The following is a 16,542-nucleotide window of genomic DNA, read 5'->3' as shown; positions in this document are numbered from 1 at the left end:
TACGGTATTAAAGAACTCATAAGTCGACAACTCAGTTTTTAAAATGGGCAAGGCACTTGAATAGACATTTCTCTAAAGAACACAAATAGCTTACAAGTATATTATAAGTTGCTCAACATCGTTAGTCATTAGGGAAAGGCAAACCAAAAACACAATGAGATACCATTGCATATCCACTAGGAGACTATAATCGTAAAAATATAAAATAATAAATATTGGTAAGGATGTGGAGATATTGGAACTCTCATCTATTGCTGGTGGGATTTTAAAATGACAGAGCCACTATGGAAAAACTTTGGCAGCTATTCAATAAACTAAACATATTATGACCTACGAATCAACTTTTAGGTATACAACAAGAACTGAGTTATTCAGATAAAACTGAGACATACTGCAATGTGGTTGAATATCAAAACATAGTATGCTAAGTGAACAAAGCCAAAAATAAAGGTCACTAATTGTATAATTCAGTTTATACAAAATATCCATAATACGTAAATTCATAGAGATAGAAAAGTAGGTTTGTGGTTGCCCATGGCAGGGAGAAGGAATGGGAATTAACTGCTTCATGAGTATAAAGTTTCCTTTTTGGGATAATGAAAACATTTAGTAATCAGAGTTTATATTGCATAACGTATATTATTAAATGTCACTGTATTGTACACCTTAAAATGATAAATTTTATGTGAATTTTACCTCAATATATAGAAGATTGGCAAATGAAGTTTTTAAAACGATGATTCAATAGTATGTTCTCTATGTGAAAACTCACTTCGAATTCAATGGCACAGGTAGGTTGAGATTAAAAGAATGGAAAAGATGTATCATGCAATTTTTTAAAAAAGAATAGGTATATTAATATAATACAAAGTAGATTTAAGAGTAAATAAAAATACCACAAAGATAGGCTCTATATAATCATAAAATAATCAAGCCACCAGGAAGGCACAATTATTCCACTTGTGTATGCACCAAACAACAGAGCCTCAAATATGTGATGCAAAAACTGATAGAACTGATAGGAGAAATAGACAAATCCACAATTAATAGTTGGAGACTTCAGTTTCGTCTCTCAGAATTTCATATAGCTAATGAAATTAGGTTTTTTTTTTTTTTTTTTTTTTTTTTTGAGATGGAGTCTCACTCTGTCACCCAGGCTGGAATGCAGTGATGTGATCTCGACTCACTACAACCTCCACCTCCCGGGTTCAAGTGATTCTCCTGTGTCAGCCTCCTGAGTAGCTGGGATTACAGGTGCCCGCCACCATGCCAGGCTAATTTTTGTATTCTTAGTAGAGACAGGGTTTCACCATGTTGATCAGGCTGCTCTCAAACTCCTGACCTTGTGACCCACCCACCTAGGTCTCCTGAAATGCTGAGATTACAGGCATGAGCCACTGTGCCCAGCCTCAAGTGCTGTATTTTTTAAAGCCCTTTTTAGTGGTTGCCTTAGTATTACAATTAACAATTTAAAATAATCTAGCTTGAATGGATACCGATTAAATAGTTTACAAAAACTTTGCTCCAACATAGGTCAGTTCCCTCAACCTTAATTTATATTATTGTCTTAAAAATTACATATTTTTTCTAGCTTCATTGAAGTATGATTAACAAATCAAAATTGTATATACTTAAGATGTACACTATTATGTTTTGATATTCATTATACATCATGAAATGATTACTATAATCAAGATAATTAACATATCAGTTCCTTCAGATAGTTCTATTTTTGTGTGTGTATTTGAGAATATTGGTATTTACTCTTTTAACAAATTTCAAGTATACAAAATATTATTATTAACTATAGTAATGCTGTTGTACACTAGATCTCTAGAACTTACTCATTTTATAGAAAGTTTGTACCTTTTGACCAACATCTCCCCATTCCCTGACCCTCCAGTTCCTGGAAACCACCATTCTCCTCTCTGTTTTTATGAGTTTAACTTTTAAAGGATTTTAAAGGTTGAATTTCCCTCTTTGTGAACGCTAAATAGATTCCACTGTCTCTATATACCAGGTTGTCTTTATCTAATTATCTACTGATGAACACTTAGGTTGATTCCATATCGAGGCTATTGTGAATAATGCTGAAATAAATATGAGTGTGCAAATACCTCTTCAAGACAGTCATTTTAATTCATTTGGATATATATTCAATAGTGAAATTGCTGGATCATATAGTAGTTGTTTTTAATTTTTTGAGGAACCTCCACGCTGTTTTCCATAATGGCTATTCCAGTTTAAATTCACACCAACAGTGTATAAGGGCCTTCTTTTCCCTTTTCTCTACATTCCCCCAGCTTGTTTTCTTTTGAGTTTTTGATAATAGCCATCCTAATAGTTACAGGTGGTATTTCATTGTTTGATTTGCATTTCCCTGATGATTAGTGATGTCAAGCATTTTTTCATATGCCTGTCGCCTATTTGTAAGTCTTCTTTGAAAAAAAAGTCTATTCAGGTTCTTCATCTATTTTAAAATTGGATTATTTGTTTATTTCTGTAGAATTTTATATATTCCTTACATATTTTTGGATATTAACCCTTTATCAGATACGTGGTTTGCAAACATTTTCTCCCATTTCATAAACTGCCTTTTAATTCTGATGATTGATTGTTTCCTTTGCTGTGCAGAAACTTTTTAGTTTGCTAGGGTCCCACTTGTTGCCTGTGCTTCTGGTGTCGTATCAAAAAAATCATTGCCAAGATCAATGTCAATGACTTTTCCCCTAAAGATTTTGTGGTTTCAGGTATTATATTTAAGTCTTTATCAATTTTGATTTGTGTGTATGGTGTAAGATAAGGGTGTAATTTCATTCTTTTGCATCTGGATATTCAGTCTTCCCAGTGCCATTTATTGTAGAGACTATACTTTCCCCATTGTGTACTCTTGGCTGCTTTGTTGAATGTTAGTTGACTCTATAAATGTGAGTTTATTTCTGGGCTCTCTATTCTGTTCCATTGGTCTTTCTGTCTGTTTTTATGCCATGCTGTTTTGATCAATAAACTTTGAAGTTAGGTGGTGTGATGTCTCCAGCTTTGCTATTCTTGCTCAAAATTGCTTCACTGAGTCTTTTGCAGTTCCATGCAAACTTTAGGACTGTGTTTTCTATTTCTGTGAAAAATGTCATTGGAATTTTAGTAGGAATTGCACTTAATCTGTAGGTTGCTTTGAGTAGCATGAACATTTTAACAGTATTAATTCATCTGATGAACATAGGCTATCTTTCCATTTATTTCCATTTATTTTCAGTTTCTTTGGTATTCTTTAGTTTTTTTTATGATACCACAAATAGGATTGTTTTCTTAATTTTTTGGATAACTTGTTTTTGGTGTTTAGAAATGCAACTGATTATTGTACATTGATTTTGTGTCCTGCAACTTTAGTGAATTCTTCTTTTAAGCTCTAACTAAAACAGCGTTTTGGTGGAGTCTTTAGTGTTTTCTCATATAAGATCTTGTCATCTACAGAGACAATTTAACTTCGTTCTTTCCAACTTGGGTGCCTTTTTTCTTCCCTAAGTGGTCTGGCTAGAATTTCAACTACTATGTTAAATATAAGTGGTGAGAATGGGCATCCTTGTTTTTGTTCTGATCTTAGAGTCAAAGCTTTTTACTTTTCACCATTGAGTATATTACCTCCGGGTTTGTCATATGTGGCTTTTATTGTGTTGAGGCACATTCTTTCTATACCTGATTTATTGAGAGTTTTTAGTCCTGAAAGGATGTTGAATATTGTCAAATGCTTTTCTAAATCTATTGAGATGATCATAAGATTTTTATCCTTCATCCTGTTAAAATAGTGTAACATTTGTTGATTTGATTATATTGAACCATCCTGCATCCCAGGCATGAATCTCACTTGATCATGATGTATGCTATTATAATGTGTTGCTGAATTAGGTTTGCTAGTATTTTGCTGAACATTTTTGCATCTATATTTATCAGGGTTTTTGGCCTGTAATTTTCCTTTCTCAAAGTGTTCTTTTTAAATCTTTGATATCAAGGTAAAACTGGCCTCTTATAATGAATTTGAAAGTGTTTTCTCTTCTTCAATTTTTTTGGAAGAGTTTAAGAAAGAGTCGTATTAATTCTTTTTTAAATGGTTGGTAGTCTTCACCAGTGAAGTCATCTGATCCTGAGCTTTTCTTTTTGTGAGATTTTTGAATATTGATTCAATTCCCTTACTCATTATTGATCTGTTCAGATATTCCACTTCCTCATGATTCAGTGTTTATAGGTTGTATGTTTCTAGGGATTTACCCACTGCAAGTTAACTAATTTGTTGGCATATAGTTTTCTCTTAATTTGTATTGCCTGTGGTATCAGTTGTAATATCTCCTCTTTCATTTTTTATTTTGAGTCTTCTCTTTTTTAGTCTAGCTAAAAGTTTGTTGATTTAATTTTTTTTAAAGCTATAAGTTTTGTTAATATTCTCTATTGTTTTTCTAGTCTATGTTTCATTTCTCTCTGTCTGAGTTTTGTTATTTCCTTCCCTTTGATAACATGGGGCTTGTTTTTTTCCCTTCCTTGTAGTTCCTTGAGGTGTAATGTTGTTTATTTAAAATCTTTTTAAAAATGTGTTTATTAATATAAGCTTACCTCATAGAACTGCTTTTGCTGTGTCCTGTATGTTTTGGTATGTTGTGCTTCTACTTTGCTGTCACAAAATTATTTTGATTTTTTTCTTTGACCCATTGGTTGTTCAGGAATATGTTAATTCTATATATTTGTAAATTTCCAGTTTTCCTCTTATTATTGATTTCTAGTGTTATACTATTGTGGTGAAAAATAATTGATAGCATTTCAGCTTTATTAAATTTTGTAATATTATTTTGTGATCTAACATATAATCTATCCTGGAGAATGTTCTATGTGTGCTTGAAGAAGAATGTGAATTCTGTCACTGTTGGATGAAACGTTCACTATATGTCTGTTAGATCCATTTGTTCTAAAGTGAAGTTTAAGTTAAATGTTTCCTTATTGATTTTATGTCTGGATTATCTATTCATTTTTGAAAGGGAGGTACTGAAGTTCACTACTATTACTGTATTGCTATATATTTCTCCTTTTATATGTATTAATACTTGCCTTATATATTTAGGTGCTTCAACGTTGGGTGAATAAACATTTACAATTGTTATGTCTTCTTGAACAATTAACTGCTTCACCATTTTGACCTTAGCCTTTTGATATAGTTTTTAACTTAAAATCTCTTCTGTATGCTATATGTATAGATGTCTCTGCTCTCTTTTGGTTTCTATCTGCATGCAATATCTTTTTCTATTTTTTTTCATTTCAGCCTGTATGTGTCCTTAAAGTGAAGTAAATCTCTTGTAGGCAGCACATAGTTGGATCTGGGTGTGTGTCTGTGTGTGCATGTGTGGTGTTTGTTGTTGTTGTTGTTTCTAAAATCCATTTGTCCATTCTGTTTTTTTGTTTGGAAAATTTAATCCGTTTACATTTAAAGTGATTATGGACAGGTAAGGACTTACTATTTTCATTATGTTAAATTTTTTCTTGCTCTTTTTACTTACTTTGTTCCTCCCTTGCTGTCTTCCTTTGTAATTCGATGATTTTCTGTAGTGTTATGTTTTGATTCCTTTCTCTTTTTCTTTTGTATATCTACTAGACGTTTTTGCTTTATAGTTACCATGACACTTACATAAAACATCTTATAACAATTTATTTTAAGCTGATGACAAATTAAATTTGATTACATATGAAAACTACACTTTTACTTCCCTACCCTTGCATGCTATGTTCTTAATGTTCTAATTTACATATTTTTATACTGTAGTATGCATTAACAAGCTATTGCAGCTATGGTTTTTTTTTTTTTTTTTTAATGCTTTTGTCTTTTAACCTTCATAGTACAGTAAAATTATTTATACAGCATCATTATAGTATCAAAGTGTTCTAAATTTGACTTTGTAATTTCCTTTACCAGTGAAGTTTATCATTTCATATTACTAACTAGTGCCATATCATTTCAGCTTGAAGAACTCCCCTTAGTATGTCTTGTAAGGCAGGTCTAGTGGTGATGAACTGCCTCAGCTTTTGTCTGTCTAGGAAAGTTCTTATCTCTCCTTCATTTCTGAGGAACAGATTTGCCAGGTAAAGCATTGGTTGGCATTTTTTTCCTTGCAGCAATTGAATAGTTCATCCCACTCTCTCCCATTTTGTAAGGTTTCTACTGAGAAATCTGTTGATAGCCTTAAAAGGGTTCCCTGTATGTGATGAGTCTCTTTTCTTTCAGTACTTTCAAATTTCTTTTTTAAAAACATTATAAATTTTCCAATAACACTTACTGAAATTATATGTAAATAATAATCACAACGTAAGAATCCTGTCTCCCTCTTAGTGATTGGTGGTTGCATTGGTTTATTCGTTGTCTTGATTTTGCTTTTGACAGTTTGATTATAAAGTATTTTGGTGAAGTCTTTTTGGAATGTATCCTGTATGGGGATCTTTGAGCTTCATATACCTGGATGCTCATATCTTTTCCTAGATTTGGAGAGTTTTCAGCCATTATTTCTCAAATAAGTTTTCTGCCCTTTTCTCTCTTCTCCTTTATGACTCCAATAATCCTTATATTAGTTCTCTTGATGATGTTTTATACATCCTGTAGGCTTTATTTCTTTTCATTCTTTTTTTTTTAATCCTCTGATGAATACTTTCAAATAGCCAGTCTTCAGGTTCACAGATTTTTTTCTTCTGCTTGATCAACTTTGCTGTTGTATACCCTCCTTCATTTCATGCATTGTATTCTTTAGCTCCATAATTTCTGGGTTTTCTTTTAAGATAATTTTTCTCTTTTTTGAATTTCTAGTTTTGTTCATGAATTGTTTTCCTGATTTCACAGAGTAGTCTATTGGTTTTCCTTTTAGTTTGCTGAGCTTCCTTAATATAATTGTTTTGAATTTGTTATAAACCAATTTGAATATCTCCATTTTTGGGAAGTTGGTTATTGGGAAATTATTGTGTTCTTCTGGTGGTGTCATTTTTTTTTTTTGATTTTTCATGTTTCTTGAATTACTGTACTGCTGCCTTTGCATTTAAAGAAACAGTCATCCCCTCTGGTCTTCACTGGCCTTAGGAGAGAAACATTTTCATCAGTTAGTCAGGCTAGGGATTTTGAGGCTCTCTCAGACATTGTCTATGGATGAACCTGTTCCACACATCTTGTTCCCTCAAGGGGGCAAATTCTTAAGGTTGTATGCCCTCTGCATTAGTCCATTCTCACACTGCTATAAGACCTACCTAAGACTGGATAATTTATGAAGAAAAGAAGTTTAATTGGCTCGCAGTTCAGTTCTGCAGCCTGCACAGGAAGCATGGTTGGGAGGCCTCAGGAAACTTAAAATCATGGCAGAAGGCAAAGGAGTAGCAAGCACGTCTTACCAAGGTGGAGTGAAAGAGAGTGAAGGGGAATATGCTACACACTTTCAAACAACTGGATCTCATGAGAACTTTATCACAAGAACAGCAAGAGGGAAGTCCACCCCCATGATTCAATCACCTCCCACCAGGCCCCTCCTCTGACACGTGGGAATTACTATTTGACATGAGATTTGGGTGGGGACACACAGCCAAACTATATCACCTTCTCTAGGTTGCATAAAGGCAGGCCAGGTGCTGAAGTCTCATTTTTTATAGGGTGGTGTCCTGAAATTCTCATGTTTGTGAGCTTTCTTCCAGTTCTGCAGAGTGGAGCCAGCTGTCAACAGTGCTTGCAAGCCATCTGCAGATTCTCGCTGCTTTTCACAGGAGTGTGCTTGGGGAGCCAAAGAGTGGGGGAGGCATTTGGAGCATTTGGGGTTTTGTTGACAAGATGGGAGTGATGCATCCCAAGTGGCTTGCAGGTGGGCTCCTGATGGAGTCCATGAAGCAACTGGTAGGATCTATGGCAGTTTCAAGTGTGGGTTGCTGTGAGTCCTCATCTCTCTTTCCTGCTTTTGCCCTCTCCCAACCACTCCACCTTGCTGATCACCTCAGTATTCTGGCTGAGATGAAAATAAAGTGGATCTCTTGGGCAGGGGCCTGTATGTCTTGAGAAACTGGATACTCACTTATTATACCCTTGTTTTCCCCTGTGGAAGAAATAATGGGCTCTTGTTACTGAGCTGTGCCACTTTTTGGGGAGGGTGATGCAGGTAAAGTGAAACGGTTTATACCCTTTCCAATGAATCTATTCTTAGAATTTTTTACTCCACTGGTGTGCTGAACTTTTACTGTCAACTCCTGAACTCCCACAAGGTACTCTTGCTCATGAATGGTTGTCAAAATTGATACTTATGTGGGAAAACAATTACAGAAAACTCCTATTCTGACATTTTGGTGCTATTACCCAAAATTATGTCTTTATATAATACCATCAACACAAATTTATAATTGAGATTATGTTTTCAATCAAATAGGAAAAAGACAAATGTTACAAACAAAATAAATTTATACTTTGTTTTAAACTTACACATGTAGTTTTACTGGTTCTCTTTATTTCTTCTCGTGGATTTAATTTACTCTCCAGTGCCTTTCTATTTCAGAGTGAAGGAGTTCCTTTAGCATTTCTATTAGGATAAGTCTTATAGAGAAAATTTCTCTGAGATTTTGTTTAGGAATGTCTTCATTTCTTCTTTTTGAACAATAGTTTTGTTGAATCTAGAATTATTGGTTGAAAGTTTTTATTTCATCACTTTGTTTATGTACATTGTCTTTTTAGCCTGCATGGTTTATGGTAAGGAGTCAATTGTCAGACTTATTGAGGATGGTGTGTATGTTATGAATAATTTTTTTCTTACTGTCTTCAAGAATTCTCTCCTTATGTTTGTCTTTTGACATGTTGACTGTGATGTGGCTAGGTGATTATCTCTTTGAGATTATCTTACTTGGATTTTATTGGTCATCTCGGGTATATAAATTCATGTTTTTCATAAAATTTGGAAAGTTATCTTTCCTTCTCCTTTTTTCATCCTTCTAGGGCTCCGTTTATGCATCCACTGGTATGAGACACGCTGTTCTATGGTTCTTTGTTACTCAGTTTTCTTCATTTTTTCCCACCTCTGTTGCTCAGACTGGATAATCTCAATTGACATATCTTCAAGTTCACTGATTCTTTCTTCTGCCTGCTCAAATCTGCGAATAGAGGCCCTCTTGTTTCAACTGTCTAATTTTTTTGCTTTATATTTTTTCATGTTGTCTTTTCTTATAATTTCTCTCTCTTTATTGATAGTCTATATTTGGTAAGACAGTACTTTTATACCTTTCTTTAACCCTTTTGACATGTTTTTCTTTAGTTCTATGTATGTATTCTTAATAGCTGGTTCAATGTCTGTGTCTACTAAGATCAACATCTGGTCTTCCTTAAGGATAATTTCATTGACTTCATCTTATCCTATTTGTGCCATATTTTTCTGTTTCTTTGCATGTCTTGTACTTTTTTGTTGAACACTAGACATATTATGTATTATGTGGCGACTCTTCAAATTATATTCTCCCCTTTCCCAGAGTTTATTTTTGTTGCTGTTTTTTTTTCCACATGATTTTCCCGGACTAATTCTGTAATGTTTATATGCCCTGTAGTAGGTGGATACTGAAGTCTCTGCTCAGTTAGGTTAGTGCACAGGTAATGACTAGAAAGAGATTTCCTTTAATGCTTCTAACTAACATGCCTCTCACCCTTTACTAAGGTGCTGTGTGTGTGTGTTATGGTTCCATTCAGCACTTAGGTAGTTCACAACTCTTCCTTAACTTGTCCAGAGCATAAAAGGAAAGCCAGAGGTAAACAATTACATGCATGTGGCTTTCTTTTTTTATTCTTTTTTTTCTTTTTTGAGACAGAGCCTTGCTCTGTCGCCCAGGCTGGAGGGCAGTGGCACGATCTCGGCTCACTGTAACCTCTGCCTCCAAGGTTCAAGCGATTCTCCTGCCTCAGCCTCCTGAGTAGCTGGGGTTACAGATACGCACCACCACACCTGGCTAATTTTTGTATTTTTCGTAGAGACGGGGTTTCACCACATTGGTCAGGCTGGCCTCAAACTCCTGACCTCATGATCTGCATGCCTCGGCCTCCCAAAGTGCTGGGACTACAGGTGTGAGCCACCATGCCCAGCCTGTATGTGGCTTTCTAGATAAAAAGGAATATGTCAGAGCTTTTTGAAACAGCCTCTAGACATCTCATTCCCAAGATTTTAGTTTTCAGTTTTTGATCAGCTTCTTGTTTATCCCAACTGTTACCAACACTGCAGGCAGTTGTGATAGTCAACAGTTGCCATGGATTCTTTTTGACCAATACCTTGAAATTGAGATTTTCTTACTTAGTGAACACTGAGTCAGTCCAAATGAATATAAATCATATAGATTGGGCTTTAGAGGTCAAATAGTGATAATTACATGGGGATGGAACTTTTTGGGACATTTCCAAACCTTTCTTCTCCAGTGGTTGCTATCCTGCTAATTTTTAAGACTACTACAGTACTAGGGAGAAAAGCATGGGAAGGAGGCATATTAAAATGCCACAAAGCTGGCTGTTCTTACTGATTCAGCCATTTTTCTTGAATAAATGTTCTTTGGAATTTTGTAAGCCTTTGGTTAATTTTCAAAGTTTTGGAAAATTAATTTCGACTATTTCTGTCAAGGCTCTTACTGGTTTTATGAAGGAGTAGATTTTTGGAGGCTCTTACTCTGACTTTCCAGAAGTGATTTTCCTACATTGGTTATCTTTACATATAAAACCAACCTTAAATTCCTTGGGTAACCCTCACTTGGTCATAAAGTATTTCTACATTTCATCTGCTAAAATTTTGATTAGATTTCTTTGCATTTATGTTCATGAGGAATAATGTATATTCTTCTTTTTAAATTTCTGTGTCTTTTTTTCTTACCTGGGTATTGCTGTCCAAATGGAGTAAGTTGGGAAATATTCCCTTCTTCTAAATGTTCTGGAATCTTGTAGAGGATTGGCTTTTTTTTTTTTTTTTTTTTTTTTTTTTTTTTTTTGAAGTTTTTTTTTCCTTAGTTTTTTTTTGTTAAAATTTTTTTTTTTTAAATTTTATTTTTTTTTTTAGGGGTTTTTTTTTTTTTTTTTTTTTTTTTTTTTCATTTCATATGAAGCTATATGTGCCTGAAGTTTTCTCTGTTGGAAGACTTTTAACTGCAAATTCAATTTACTTGATACAGGGCTATTCAGGTTATTTACTTCTTCACTGAGTTTTTGTAGTTTGTATCTTTCAAGGAATTTTTCCATTTCATTTAAGTTATTGAAAAATGTTGGCATACATTTTTTTTTCTTGACGTAGGGTCTTGCTTTGTCACTCAGGCTGGAGGGCAGTGGTGCAAACATGACTTACTACAGCCTCAACATTCTGGGCTCAAGTGATCCTCTCCTCTCAGCCTCCCAAGTGACTGGGATTACAGGCATGCAATACCACACCCAGCTAATTTTTGTACTTTTTGTGTAGACAAGGTTTCAACATGTTGCCCAGACTGGTCTCAAATGCCTGAGCTCTAGCAATCCTCCGACCTCGGCCTGCCAAAGTGCTGGGATTACAGGGGTAAGCCACCATGCCTGGGTGACGTGCCCCTTTTAAATAATTTTTCCTTATTATCATTTTAGTATTCATAGAATCTGTAATGATTTACCCTCTTACATTTTCAAATGTTGGCATTTGTGTTTCGACTTTTTTTCTTAAATTGGTCTCTGGTTACAAGCTTATCAATATCTTCTCACTGGGCTACTTTTTAATTTTCCCAAATTTTCTCTGTGTTTCGTTGTTTTATATTTCATTGATTTCTGCTCTTACCTTTATTAATGCTTTTATTTTACTTAACTCTGGGTTAATTTGTTCTTTTCTAAGTTTCTTAAGGTAAACTACAAATTTACTGATTTAAAACCTTTTTTCTTTTCTAATATAGGCATTTCAGTGCTATACATTTCTCCCTATATCCTGTTTTATCAGCATCCCATACAGTTTTAGATTGTATATTTTTATTTTTATTCAGTTCAAAAGACTTCAGTTTTCCTTTTTTTGTGTCTTTTTTTTAAAACCAATAAATAGGTCAGAAATGCTAATTTAAATTTCCAAACATTAGGAGATTTAGGAGAGTAAGAGATATTCCTCTTACTCTAATTCGATACCATTGTGGAATTAAATTAACATGGTTTACATGAATTTAATTCTTTAAATGTGTTAAGACTTATTTTATGGCCCCTCCCATCAAATGAAGATTTTTAAAGGAATAGAGCTCTGCTTATTTTTATTTCCTGACATACCGTTACTTGTTATAGCCATTCTATCTGCCAAAAACATGCAGGAAAAAAAGCACACAAATCAACTGGAAAAAAATACATAAATATTAACTATAATGAGACCCCACAATTTGGTCCCAGTGTAATTGTGTAATGTCCAAGTTTCCTATATTCTCTTAAAACTTTCCCAACATTATTAACGCTAATAATTCACTTTATAGTCACCTGATCATTTAAACAATTTATTCTAGAGGTTCCTATATTCCATTTTTTACTCAAGCACTGTACACAATCAACAACAAATAGTTCAAAATAAATGAAACACCAGACCCCTCCCTTACTGTAAAACCCTAAGGTGAAGTCTGCGTAAGAAAGCTATTATGATAGTGCCATTTTCTGAGAGAAAAGAAAGACATGTACATAGGGGCTATGTGAGATAATTCAGGAGGTCATCATATTGAACCAATTCTAAAAGTCCTCTCTTTCTATTAAGGAACATTCAGCTAGACTAGTTGAAATCTGAAAACAATCTTTCAGAATCCTGAGATAACTATAGTCATCATTGATCTTGGTAAGGCAGCTCCTGACAAATTAGCACTTCTATAACTGGGTTACTTTCCAATAGAGTTGTTATTTGCATTAAGAATTCAGTATACACTTCAGCTTTACTATTGAAGCTGGCAATATGTCAACCTTATAAACTTCAGCACAGTCACTTCTCCTGAAGGGGACAGCACAGTTTGGGAGATGGCACTGTTGACATATATAAAAATTAGAATGGAACAAGTAATGCTGCATGAATCGATTTTCAATATTTTTCACTTTGATTATTGGAGCAAAATGGGATCAACACTAAAACAACACCTACTATAAACCTGCTTTCAACTTTGTCTCTCTTTACTCTCCTAAGCAATGTTTATCCATATTTGAAAAATAATATTACTGCCAAATGCTCATCTGTTGATTGCATTACTACATACAATCCTATATTTTGACTCTATCAAGGTTTCCCTGCCATGTGTGTGTTTTCAGTTTTCTCTTAGATGTGTTTATCCAAACCAAGGGCATCATTAACATAAGCTTACACTTCAGTCTCTATCTCATCATGCCAACTTTGCTGCAGTTTCTTAATCTGATTTTAATTTTCAGGAAGTAAATAAATAATGGATTTACCACACATATAGGCTAGCCAAAAAAAAATGACATTGGATTTGTCTTCACACAAACTGTATTCTTTGAAACTACTGACATAAGATAATCATGAAATATTGTGTACACAGGGATTTGAGCCTGCTATGTCTTCTGGGCAGTGATTTGAGCCTGCTATGTTTTCTGGGAATGCTTGATCTGTGGGCTCATTCCAGAACTGGGGGAGCCATGTTTTCAGCATGATTCTAACCACAGTCAGAGTGCATTGGAAACTTGATGCTCTTGCTTCCCTGTCAAATTCACACACACACACACACACACACACACACACACACACACACACACCTGGGCTCTCATCTAAAGAAGCCATACAACGTTTATAGGGTAGTTGGTTCAAAATAAAAGCATGTATTTCAGTACCTATTGGACTTTTCAATGAGATAATCATGTCCATGTTTTATAGCCCTTTCAGCACACTTCTGTAAAGTTATGTGAACATCATACAAGATAAAATTCTTTGTGTTCTGTATAATTGATTGACTACTTCAACCTGACACCTTCACTTATGGCGTTTACATATTTCTGATTTGTTTATTCTCAAGAATACATTGCCAGCACTAAGGACAAAGATATGGCTTTAAAAATACCAAATATGAATCTGTTCAAATTATCTGGAAGGAAACACACAAAATATCAAAATCTTAAAAATTCCTGTTACAATGTTAAAATTGAGAAGAGTATTTTAGAGAACTGTCCTGATAAATTCCTCTAACTTTATAGTGTGGATGGTATCCTGGTTAATTTCTTCATGTTAACATGACTTTATCAATCTTATCAATTTTGTCCTGTCACTGTCATCTTTGCATTGCCTATCACAAGTTATTAATTTATTATGTATTAATTTATAAATATATACACAATTATTATAAATAAAACTGAAACCTGTATAATTTATCCAGACAATGGATCTTTCAAAACTTCTGAATTTTAGTCTTCAAATTTTCTTTGCAATTAGGAATGTTTAAGTGATTGGAAATAAAAGACTATCCTGGTATGACTGTCAGTGATAAATGCTATAGTTATGGCATACGTTTTGTAAAAGGACTGCCAATTTTCATTTTATTAACTATAACTTATTTTAGCCTACTTTAATAATGTTAAACATATTTATCACTTAAGAATCTACATGAAAAAACCTGAATCCTGAGCAAGATGGCCGAACAGGAACAGCTCCAGCCTCCAGCTCCCAGTGCAAGCGACACAGAAGATGGGTGATTTCTGCATGTTCAACTGAGGTACCGGGTTCATCTCACTGGGGAGTGCCGGACAACTGGTGCTGGTCAGCCAGTGCAGCCCAACCAGCGAGAGCTGAAGCAGTGCGAGGCAATGCCTCACCTGGGAAGCGCAAGGGGGAAAGGAATCCCTTTTCCTAGCCAAGGGAAACTGAGACACACAACACCTGGAAAATCGGGTAACTCCCACCGTAATATTGAGCTTTACCAAGGGTCTTAGCAAACGGCACACCAGGAGATTATATCCCACACCTGGCCCAGAGGGTCCCACACCCACAGAGCCTCCCTCATTGCAAGCACAGCAGTCTGAGATCTAACTGCAAGGTGGCAGCGAGGCTGGGGGAGGGGCACCCACGATTGCTGAGGCTTAAGTAGGTAAACAAAGCTGCCAGGAAGCTCGAACTGGGTGGAGCCCACCACCGCTCAAGGAGGCCTGCCTGCCTCTGTAGAAACCACCTCTGGGGACAGGGCATGGCTAAACAAAAAGCAGCAGAAACCTCTGCATATGTAAATGACCCTGTCTGACAGCTTTGAAGAGAGTAGTGGGTCTCCCAGCACAGAGGTTGAGATATGAGAACAGACCGACTGCATGCTCAAGTGGGTCCCTGACCCTTGAGTAACCTAACTGGGAGATATCCCCCACTAGGTGCAGACCTACATCTATCTCACACCTCACACAGCTGGGAACACCTCTGAGACGAAGTTTCCAGAGCAAGAATCAGACAGCAACATTTGCTGTTCAGCAATATTCTATCTTCTGCAGACTCTGCTGCTGATACCCAGGCAAATAGGGTCTGGAGTAGACCTCAAACAAACTCCAACAGAGCTACAGCTGAGGGTCCTGACTGTTAGAAGGAAAACTAACAAACAGAAAGGACACCCACACCAAAACCCCATCAGTACGTCACCATCATCAAAGACCAAAGGCAGATAAAACCACAAAGATGGGGAAAAAGCAGGGCAGAAAAGCTGGAAATTCAAAAAATCAGAGCACATCTCCCCCTCCAAAGGAACGCAGCTCATCGCCAGCAATGGATCAAAGCTGGACGGAGAATGACTTTGATGAGTTGAGAGAAGGCGGCTTTGGTCGATCAAACTTCTCAGAGCTAAAGGAGGAATTACGTACCCAGCGCAAAGAAACAAAAAATCTTGAAAAAAGAATAGAAGAATGGAAAACTAGAATAATCAATGCTGAGAAGGCCATAAATGAACTGATAGAGATGAAAACCATGACACGAGAATTATGTGACAAATGCACAAGCTTCAGTAACCAACTAGATCAACTGGAAGAAAGAGTATCAATGATTGAAGATCAAATGAATGAAATGAAGTGATGAGAAGTGTAGAGAAAAAAGAGGAAAAAGAAATGAACAAAGCCTCCAAGAAATATGGGATTATGTGAAAAGACCAAATCTATGTCTGATTGGTGTGCCTGAAAGTGAGGGGGAAAATGGAACCAAGTTGGAAAACACACTTCAGGATATCATCCAGGAGAACTTCCCCAACCTAGTAAGGCAGGCCAACATTCAAATTCAGGAAATACAGAGAATGCCACAAAGATACTCCTGAAGAAGAGCAACTCCAAGACACATAACTGTCAGATTCACCAAAGTTGAAATGAAGGAAAAAATGTTAAGGGCAGCCAGAGAGAAAGGTCGGGTTACCCACCAAGGGAAGCCCATCAGACTAACAGCAGATCTCTTGGCAGAAACTCTATAAGCCAGAAGTGAATGGGGGCCAATATTCAACGTTCTTAAAGAAAAGAATTTTAAACCCAGAATTTCATATCCAGCCAAACTAAGTTTCATAAGTGAAGGAGAAATAAAATCCTTTACAGACGAGCAAATGCTTAGA

At 35.5% G+C, this 16,542-nt stretch overlaps 1 long non-coding RNA gene and 1 other non-coding gene across 2 annotated transcripts in view; both read right to left on the bottom strand.

The window, feature by feature from the left end:
* LOC111525103 overlaps positions 1–16,542 on the bottom strand; it is a 66,991-nt gene that overhangs the window by 31,830 nt on the left and 18,619 nt on the right. The gene's annotated exons all lie outside the window — the stretch shown is intronic.
* On the bottom strand, positions 12,753–12,816 carry LOC111525153. The gene has a single exon (XR_002725982.1). It is a non-coding gene; the product is annotated as a small nucleolar RNA SNORD109A (small nucleolar RNA).

Source organism: Piliocolobus tephrosceles, chromosome 6 (assembly GCF_002776525.5).
Source record: "Piliocolobus tephrosceles isolate RC106 chromosome 6, ASM277652v3, whole genome shotgun sequence".
Classification (NCBI taxonomy): domain Eukaryota; kingdom Metazoa; phylum Chordata; class Mammalia; order Primates; family Cercopithecidae; genus Piliocolobus; species Piliocolobus tephrosceles.
The sequence above is the reverse complement of the archived record's forward strand: the minus strand, read 5'-3'. Positions and strand labels throughout refer to the sequence as shown.